Source organism: Pristiophorus japonicus, chromosome 13, assembly GCF_044704955.1.
Source record: "Pristiophorus japonicus isolate sPriJap1 chromosome 13, sPriJap1.hap1, whole genome shotgun sequence".
Lineage (NCBI taxonomy): Eukaryota > Metazoa > Chordata > Chondrichthyes > Pristiophoridae > Pristiophorus > Pristiophorus japonicus.
The window spans coordinates 129,782,046-129,792,809 of NC_091989.1; the positions used below are offsets into that span (position 1 = coordinate 129,782,046).

At 38.0% G+C, this 10,764-nt stretch overlaps 1 long non-coding RNA gene across 2 annotated transcripts in view; it reads left to right on the forward strand.

The window, feature by feature from the left end:
- LOC139278286 (uncharacterized) overlaps positions 1–10,326 on the forward strand; it is a 111,920-nt gene extending 101,594 nt beyond the window's left edge. The window contains exons 5-6 of one of the 2 annotated variants that reach the window (XR_011596235.1): positions 924–1,045; positions 8,379–10,326. This is a non-coding gene — a long non-coding RNA (uncharacterized lncRNA). The remainder of the gene's footprint in view (positions 1–923; positions 1,046–8,378) is intronic. The other variant, XR_011596236.1, reaches the window with a different exon arrangement.
- The last annotated feature ends 438 nt before the right edge of the window (positions 10,327–10,764 follow it).

Here is a 10,764-nt window from a genome sequence, read left to right on the forward strand (position 1 = left end):
TGCCATCATAGTAAAAATCAAGTAAGCAATGTTTAATCCCTTCTGTCCTTAAAAAGTAACGAACAACTACAGGGATAAATTTCTCATTTCCTTATTTGAGGCACCCGTTCCAACCGAGGAAAAAATGTGCTAATTGAAGATCATTACCTAAAAGTTCCTACGATTACGAAGCTAAAACATTCTCGGTGATGCTGCTTGCTTTTGTGCATCCACAAGACATTTTCTTTTTGCAATTTCTGAATCTGGTGGGAGCCTTTGGAAGCAATTTATTACCACAGTCTTGACTTAAGTAACTTAAGTGATGAATCACACGATGGTAATCTTCTCCTAGTTCTGCTGCTGTCATGCGATTTTCCTGAGGGATGTTATTTGTTGAAAAAAAAAAGATGCAATATGAAGTAAAACAGAAATGCTGGAAATCTCATTAGGTTAGGCAGCATCTGTGGTAAGAAACAGAGTTAACGTTTTGGGTCTGAGACCTTTGTCAGACTCTCTTTCTCTCCACAGATGCTATCTGACCTATTGAAATTTTCAGCATTTTCTGCTTTTATTTCAGATTTCAGCATCCGCAGTATTTTGCTTATGCAATATGAATTCGGGCTGGATTTTCGCAAAGCCCGGGCACCTGTTTACGACGGTGCTTTCAAGTAACGCCGGGGAGAGGTGCGCCGACGTGCAACAACTCTGATTGTGCTTGCGTCGGACTTTTGGCACTCTCCCGACCCGTACGCCGCGCCCAGTGTAGCGACACGTCGAACCTGTCGGTGTAGCCCTGCCAGCAGCGGTAGGTATGAAAACCTGCAAAACAGGTAAGTTAAAGTTTTTATTTTTTTATTTTTTTGCAGCAATTACATAGTTAAGGATCATGTAAATGTTGTTGGAATGTTTTTTGAATTTTTTTTTCTTTTTTTCCCCCTCCCAAGGCCTCTCTCGCAGCGCTCCCAGCCCCAGACTAAAGTTGCCAAAACTCATAGTTTGCGTCATAAATGCTTGTGCAACGCCTCCCTTACCGATGCGTAAAGGCCGAAAGTTTGGGCTAAAAACGGTAAGTTTCACGTATCGCTACCGTTTTCGCCGAAAAACCCTGAAAGCTGAAAATCTGGCCTGAAGTGTTTGTTCTCGATTTTTCACCACATCTTTGTGTATTACACATTCTGCATGCATGGCAATTGCTCTTTGCCCTTCATATTTAATGGAAAATGGTTGATGACAAAGTACATTCAACTGTGAATTCATTGATTTTGCGAAGCCAGTTTTTATACTCGGGATTATCCTTACTCTTGTTGTCATTGTAAGTACAATACTATTTTTTAATGGTACCTTCAGAACTACCAGGTTGTGAAGGGTCATTGCTGAAATTCTCCACTGAAAACCAGATTAGTGCAGAACACTGCTATTGCTCGTGAACCAGAGTTAGGCTCAGTGTCTATGATGAAGTGAAATATCACTGACTTTATGATAGCACTCACAGCGCCACGCAGCGAACGCACAGTTGCACCAATGAGACAGTTAGGAGATTTATCTCCCGGGTTCCTTAACTTACTTGCAGGAGTGTCCAGGAGATCAATCTTAACTCAGACTCCAGAATCATCCTGGAGGGTTGTCAACCCTAGAATTCTGAAACGCACCAAAAATTAATGCATCCAGATAAAATCAGAGTGATTTCTCCGCACAGAACTGTCACTGTAGAGGGATGCCTTTCTTTGCCTTTAAGAAGTTGCAGGCACTCCTGGCTGAGGTCCTTGCAAATCCTCTCAATATAGATTCTTCTGCCTCTGTGCCAGTCCTGACTCCTTCACCATCCTTCCACGTGCTGTAACTACTCTTGGCATGCACACTTGACAGAGGCTCCGGGCTCCCTCCAATAAAAGTTTCCAGAAGTGCAACAAGGAGGCACAGCAGTGAATAGCTGATTGGGAGCTGCACCATTTAAAAGTAGCAGCCCGGTTCTCCATCTCAATAAGATAACATGCAGCAAAAGGAGACCACCTCCAAACAAACCTTTCTCCTGAATTGTCAGTGGCAGTTCTCGAGATACGAAGCGGCAGTATTGGGAGAGTTCCACCACAATTGTGAGAGTTGGGTACCCTAGGTCTGGCCCATGTATGTGAATCCCACAACAATGTGGTTGACTCTTAACTGTCCTCCGAAGTGGTCTAACAAGCCATCAAACTGCAACGGTACACCACTTTCTCAGGGATGGACAATAAGTACTGGTCTTGCCAGCGACGCCCACATTCTGAATGAATAAATAAAGAAACATGATCCTAGCTGACCTCTGATTCAGTAACTTAAATTCCTGAACAGTAGCCATCATGGTGCTGTTGCAGAGAGCTACTATATTTATTTTGCTGTCTTAAACTTAACTAACATTTATGTCATTAGATATAATTAAAAGACTACTGTGCAAGTACTGTATTCAGCATTTTATTTTGGGAGCTCTTTTATTCCAGCAACTCAATTCCTGGCATTGTTTGTAAACTTAACCTTTTGAAATAATATATATCTTGTAATAAAATTTACATGCCATCTAAGACATTTTACTGCGCAACTAACAAGGGTTTAACCTGATAGAAATTATTTGGCTAATGTCTGGCAACATTCAACTTTAAGAATCCCCTCTGCTTCTCCTTAAGCTATTCTCCATTTTCCACCAGTCACACCGTTTTTCCCTTTAAACAGTTTGATCTGCAGTAAGGCTTGATCTTATTACTTGTTGTAGCCGTTGTCCTTCCAACCAAAGGGAAATTAGCACTTAGAGCACATTTTGCTCTGACACGTATGTCATTAGTGTATTAAAGAGGATAATCACACCATTACAAAGACTTAGCACCAGGGCAACATCAGGAGGGCAAACACAACATGGCACAAACACCAACACCAACTTTGTGCCAATGTATCCATACAAAAATACATCTTTGTTAGTGTAAGCTACCTCCATGCGCCAAAGCAAAAATTCCATCTTGGGGTGAAATATCTGTTTCTTTCTAAATATAGGGCCCAAGTTTCCCCAGGAGTTGCTCTGTTTCTTTTGGAGCAACTAGATTTTTTTGGAGTGTCTTAAAAATCGCAATTCTGTCCATTTAATTTGCTCCAGTGTAAGGTGAGTTAGTTAGTTTATTTTTCAAAAGGGGGCGTTACCAGTCACTTACCCCTGTTTTGGTCATTTAAGCAAGTTTAGACAGCTAAAAGTTACTCCAAACCAACTTAGGCCAACGTATGTGGCCAATTGTGGCCGTACAGAAAAACCCTGCGGTGAATTAAGAAATCAGCGCAGGTAGCCAGAGGTGGAGTGGGGGGGGGGGGGGGGGGGGGCGGAGGGGGAAGGGAAGTGAGAGGACCTTGCAAAGCACTAAACATATTCATAACAACATTAAAGAAGCGTAAGTACATTTAAAGCACCAAGCATTAAACAAAGCAGTACATTTAAAGCACCAAGCACTAAACAAAGCACAACAATAAGCATTCAATAACAAATAAAAAATACAAGGAAGCCGAGAGGACCTGCACCTAGCACCAAGACTTACAAAGCACTAAACAACTAGATTAAAAATGGATTGGTAAACTAGCAAATACATTATAGCAAGTCCTGTAAATAAGAGTTTTCCAAAGGACATTTTGATGAGCAGCTTTATTCTATCCACCGAAGCAGAGTGTGTTTTATTTCCTTGCAGAATGTTTTTATCTGGTATTCTTGTACCAACAAAGGCACCTTTATCAAAAGGTTACAAGAATGTTTTATATGACATCTAAACTATTTTTTTTAGAATTTTATACTCTAGATCTCTATTTGTTGTTTGTCTTGTTTGGTCTTTAGGTCCAGTCTAACAGGCTTTGCTGTTGGATTTGGCTTACACTACCTCTCCCAAGATCTAACAATAAAGCTTCTTTTTAAAAATATTTGCTGTATATGAGTGGATGCAGCTTCTGGTTTGTAATGTTAAAAAAAAAATGTTCATGGGGAGGGGAATTTAATTTATCCAGAGCAATGTAACTTTTCTTCTTAAATATGAATCCATTGAAATAGATCTACATATTTATGATCTGGATTAGTTTTATTCCAATTCTATTTTTAACTCTCATCAATTATCTGAAAATATTATAACCCAATATTATAACTTGTTTGATTTTGGGGTTTTATTTTGGACTCCGCATTTGTTAGACAAAATTATACACATTCAAGAACTACGTACTCTAGCAACTGTGCCAGAGGATTTCTGCCAGCATGCTGATAAAAGACCTTAATGACCAACCCTCAAGTAATTTGCAATATGTTAACAATTTAAATTTTACTTAAAAATACAGATATTCTGGTAGCTAATCTGGCCGCCGATGAGGGAGCCCATTCGGCCAGGGCTAGGGGCAGTGTGCTTTGGGCCCCTCCCACACAGCCTGCAGAGCACACGCAGAGATTGTATGTACGTACAGAGGTCCTGGCACTGTTTTCAGCGCTGGGACCTGGCTCCGCCCCCCCCACTGCTTGTGCTGCGCCACGCCAAGGCCTGTAACATTCCAAGGAGCGGGGAGAATTCCTAGGTAAGTTTTCGCCACCTCATGGAAGTGCACCGTTTTAACTGGGGGGGCAAACTTGGGCCATTAACACTGCTTTATACTCACATCTACTTACCTGCTTAAATTACCACACACAGGAGTTCCACCTCTTATGTTTATTCAAAAAAATGATATTTATTGCAGTTCAATATATACAGTATACATAACCAGTTCTTGGATAATATATATTATAAAAGTTGCTGATAACTTGAAGGAATGAAGTTGAGTGCCAAGTATAAATGAGATTGAGAGCAGTGAAGGGGATCTGCACCAATTATGTATATGATGATACTGTTGCATTTAAAGAAAACAAATTGCCAAGTAATTATGTATTTGCTGTTCTCACAGACATTCAGGATTACAAGTATCCTTCAATAATCTTCTGCACAATTGCTATTTTAATGGCCGAGACTTCTTAATTGATATGATTAATGGGATTTATCTGAAGAATTATGGAAGACACCTTTCATCGTACTTCACATTCTGCAGGAAAAAAAATTGATGGAAAATATAAAATATTTAAAAATACATTTTTATGAGACTGATTTTATTGCTCATGGAAATAAAAATTCTATCATACAGGTACACTGTATGTAAAACTGAGATGGATAGATTTCTGTTAGGCAAGGGTTTCAAGGGATATGGAGCAAGGACAGGAAAATAGAGTTGAAATGCAGAGCAGCCATGATCTAATTAAATGGGGCAGTAGGCCTGAGGGCAGAGTGCCTACTCCTGTTTCTATACTCCTACAGATATATCTATCTGCTATATCTCCTGGAGAAGCCTTTAATATAAAGCCCAGAGAATTACATTCAGTTCAATTTTGTAAGTCCAACTGGAGATTAAAAGTGTGCCTTTTTGTACGAAGCTGTCACACTTTTAAATTCTTTTGTCATTGCAAAAATAACAGTGAAATTGTGCTTACAGGATAGGTGCAAGAAACAGTACTCTTAATTCTTCACTACAGCATAGAAAGGCATAATAAACAATAAGTAATGTAATTGAGTAAACACGAGTGTATGCTGCCAGTTTGAATAGGGAAATGCTAAGGATTCAAGTATTTACTGTGCTGCTTTGGGGATGGTGCTCATGCTGCTGGCGCTGACTGTTGATTGAAGGGTGCTGACAACTTGATTTATACTACAGCCTACTGATGATAACTCAGTCATTTTTTGCACTAAACTGAATTATCCAAATATTTGAATTAAGCCATGTAAATAACATGGCAAAATTGGGAATTTAATGCGAAGAAAATTAAATTATCAGCTATCTGGGCTTAAGTGACTTAACTAAGAGGACTGTACATGAATGAAAATTTAACAAAATTGGCTGCTAAAATTTCAGTTTGGAATATTAGCAAATGCACTTTCAACATGTTTATAAGACCTTCCTCCACTATTTTAAAGCAAATAATGGATGAAGGACTATAAATTATTCATCTATTAATAGAATCCTAGAATCATAGAATGGTTACAGCACGGAAGGCGGCCATTTGGCCCGTCGAGCCCATGCCGGCTCTCAGCTACTCCCACTCTCCTGTTTTCTTTCCTTCAGATACTTATCCAACTCCCTTTTGAAAGATAAAATTGAGTCTGTCTCCACCACCCTTTCAGACAGTGCATTCCAGATCTTAAGCACTTGCTGTGTCAGAGTTTTTTCTTACATTGCCTTTGGTTCTTTTGCCATCATCTTAAATCTGTGTCCTCTGGTTCTTGACCCTTCTGCCAATGGGAACAGTTTATCTCTATCTACTCTGTCCAGACCCCTCATGATTTTGAACATCTCTGTTACCTCATCAAAAAACTCGATCAAGTTGGTACTATAAACAGTATTTATATTACTATGAACAGTCGTTTCTCAGTTTATAATGGAATATTTGATGTGGAATGGTATTTAAAAAAAATATTTTCAAGCTTAAAATTCTAGTTACTTCCAAAAAATGTATTCTAACAAAATACAAATTCTAGTTATTGTGGATAAACAACAGTCTATTAAGAACATAAGAACATAAGAAATAGGAGCAGGAGTAGGCCATACGGCCCCTCGAGCCTGCTCCGCATTAGTTAAACTTGTATCTATCACCATTTTTTCAATTTAGCGAAATGCATGTTTCTGAAAAGTTGAACAAATCTGCACCTTTTATGATGTCAAATAGGAGCTTCTTTGTGCTACTATAAGTTGAGTATTACTCTGCACCTGACCATTCTGTATTTGATTTCGGAATGATTATTGTTGGCACTAGGTGCCTTTTGTTACCTTGTTGAACTACTGGTTTGAGGGAGCTTGAGACTAGACCTTTTATGTGAAATTTCCTCTTATGACATCATGAAATTTCACTCCTGTGTTTCCCTCAACCAACTTTACCTATTCATGATATCATTGGAAAAGACCATAGCAATGTCACGTCATCAAAGAGGGTGTGTATATGTATAAGGCTGTTGGGATATTATTATGCCATGTTATGGAGGACGGTGTGTGTCTACATAAAATATCAGCTCAAGGCAGGCTCTAAAATAGAAAACTCCGTGGACTGATGGCGCATTTAGTCTGTGGCTCTCATATTGGACTGTTCAGCCACCAAAGAACTCACTTCAGGAGTGGAAGCAAGTCTTCCTCGATTCCGAGGGACTGCCTATGATATATTACAAAATTGTTTCCGGTTCCTAGTGCTGTGAAAATGGTCCACTAACGTTGCAAGGTAGTTTCCCCATCAGCCGGTACATAAGATTGTGTGCACACAGATGTTTTTAAGTTGTGACTTTGTTTATGGGTGACGTATCTTTCACAATAGCTGAGGAAACAAATAAAATGGTCAATGGCTGGTCTTTGAAACTCCTCTTTATGGAAGTCGATTTCACAGGGAAGCTGGAGGAGCAGAGCCTTTCAGTGCAGCCCTGTCTGGGTTGCAATTTGCAACTTATATCTTTAAGAACTTAAAATAGAGAGTGGCATTAAAAATAAAGCTTTGCAATTGGGATTCGATAAGGACAACAAAGTCAAAATTAAAGTCCATTAAATTCTTTTAAGGATACTGCTTCTATTAAAAATGCCTGGCAAATCTTTGTTCAACAACACATGATCCAACAAAATGATTTTTACTTCCTACTGCTAAACAATATACTGCATAATTATATGCAACAATCTAGGGCCCAAATTTCTATCTTCGCTAATTTTAACAAAGTGAATAAGTGGTGAGTAGTGTGCACTTTTTATTCTACTCACATCTACTTTTTTGCAAAAATTAGCAGATGGGAATTTCAGCCCCCTTGTGTAGAAGATGACTGTTCTTTCCCTCTCCCATATTGAGCTGCCTATGTACCTGTGTGTGTACATGTCAACACTGATAAATATTTTGTATACTTTGGGCAATAACATAATTAAACAAAAGCTATTATACATTATTTTGTATATTTGTAGAACATAATAACTTGATCAAATCACACACACTTGTTTTTCTGTTTGTAAAAACGTACTTATATGTGCTTCCAAGTCATTGTCTGGATTGTTTTTAAAGATTTGGAAGAGCAAATTCATCCCTTAAATACTGAGCAGTATTAGCGCCAATTTTGTAGTTGCCATAGGCCTAGCTTACAGGGATGATTAATAAACAATTATTGTTTATGCGTAACTAGGATCAAGCACAGTTAAAAGTTAAAATTAAACTGAGTATTTAGTAGACACTAGAAAATGTTATCCAGTGAACCTTGAACAGGTTTTGGGTTTTAATTGTGTCACAATGTGAAAAACATGTAATGCTGTTTGCCTTAGTTTCAGTTGCTAAGTGGTACACCTCAAATGCTGATTGACAGTTTTACTCACTACCATAGAAACACTTGGCTTACTCACCACAAACACAAAAAGATGTGATATTTAGCTGTGAAGGAGCAAGGAGCTTTCAGATCTTCTGGGAATTAGCCGAAAGAATGCATGCTGGAGCTTGGCTGATCTGAGCACCTGCCAAACTTTTCCAAGAAGCAAGAAAAAGAATGGGCTGCCATAGCAGTAAGGGCACGCTCGTAGAGGATGGATCTCACAATCCTCAAGATCATCCCCTAGAAGCAAAGCAAGACCAGGATTCCAGTATTGAAAACTCCGCTGTGGAAAACCTACAAAATGAAAAGGATGAAGACCCAAAAGATTGAAGCAGTTAAACAAGAAGCTGCTCTCTGGTGGGACACACAAGGTTGCATTTAATTTTATTGACAATTTAATCCATTCCTTGCTCTTTGTCAATGGTATTCATTGCTAGACAGGAAATACCTGGGACATTTTGGTTTGATTTGTTTTTACTATTAACTCAACTCTTTTATCCTCAGGCTTCATGAACAAAATGCAGTGAAGGAATCAACCCTGAAATTTTTTTTTTTGAAGATAAAAGTCAGTTGTCTTCATGGTCAAGATGTCCAGTTACAGTAGTACAAAGGATTCAACTTTTCAAAATATTTTCAACTGAAATCATTGCAACCTTCAAAGAGTTTGTTTGATTGAAATGAAACCAGCAGAATTTTGTTTGAAATTGAATCGTATTTTGTTGAGCAACTTGAAAAGCATTGGAATCAAAATCCTCTTACAAGGGCTGTCTGTTTTGGCAGGTTTCATTTTGAACAATATCAAAGACATTAAATGGAAAGGATTCTGCAATCCAACACTGTAAATCATCTTGTAATAATTATTTTGTACTGCACCCTTAAATACTACTGAATATAATGGTGAACCAGAAGACAACTTTTTATAAATCATTAATGTATGTGCACATGCTTTTTCTGAGAGTGTATTTCACTGGGTTGTACAGGCGAATAGGATTTGACAAATAAAATATTAGATCAGCAACTGTGATATCACAGTTTTGCAATAAGTATTGCAAATAGGTATTAGACCATCACTTCTTAAGGATTAGAAGCAATCTTTAGATGCATAAGATAGCTGAATCAAATATGTGTTAGTGATTAGAATATATATTACTGTTGAAAATAATAAACGTGAATAATTATAGTTTATTATCCTATACTGGGGGATGGATTTCCGTTTGGGTTATCTTAGTCGTCTACTGTAACTTCGCCATTTATGCCATTTCTCATGGGGGTTCTGTGGATCTTCTGCCAACATCATGGCAGACGATCGGGAGAACCTTGGTGGGCATTCTACCCTCAGCATCTCTCACATATAGTGATCCAGTGCAGAAATAGAGGGCTGGAGTGGGGCTTTGGGAATCAAACTGAATAGTTTTAATAACGTGAGATGGAACAGTCGGCTGTAGGATTTGACACTTCATTGGGCACCGAGGTCACACTCGTACTGAATGGTCATACACATTTCACAATGGCGAGAAGGCACTACTATGAAATCAGGCTTTCTATATGGGCACGCAGCATTGCATTTGGCAGCCCTTCTTTGACGCACACTATATGTATATAGTAAAAATATGTATTCACCTGACTTGTATAACAGAAAATAAAGCACAGAAACTATATATTGTGGCTCCCTCTTTAACCCAACAGCTTTCTTTCAATTTCAAACACAGCTTTCAACATCAATATTTTACGTTACAGTTCTTGTTAATTTTTCATCATAAGAGATAAAAATACAATGTTTTGAGCAAAATAGTACAAGTTATATTTACTTTCAAAAGTTTCCTGAGCCTGATCACAGCTGCTCGTTATCTGGGTTTAGGGTTTGGATTTTTAATTTTATAGTAAATATTAAGAAACATAAAATTTAAGAAAGATTAAATTACTTTGTATCTTTCCTTCTTTCCCAAATATATCTGCAACTGTATTTAATGTAACTGAAAGATTTTGCTTAAATAAATATTTTTAACTTCAGGACTTTTAATTAAAATCTTCCTTTAAACTTGAATAATGGCATCATCCTTCCAGAATTTGCCACTTTTATTTTAACCATTTTCTGTTGATTGCTTTTGAAATCTTTTAGGTACACAGATATATAAAAAATGCAACTGCTCCAACCATTTACAATACGAAATACATAAACATTAAACAATGACAAAAATTTCAATGTGCTAAATTTCACTTGTCACACATGCATAGAGGCCCAAAAAGCTTTGTGATGGGAGACTGCGTTGAACCAAGCAAGCTGTCGGAAAGGATCTAAAATCAAGGCCCGTGCTCTGGAGATCGGATAGGCCTTTTGGGGCAGAATGTATTGAACAGATTTCCATGGCCAATTTTATATGTAAGTTCAAAGATTGGTGAA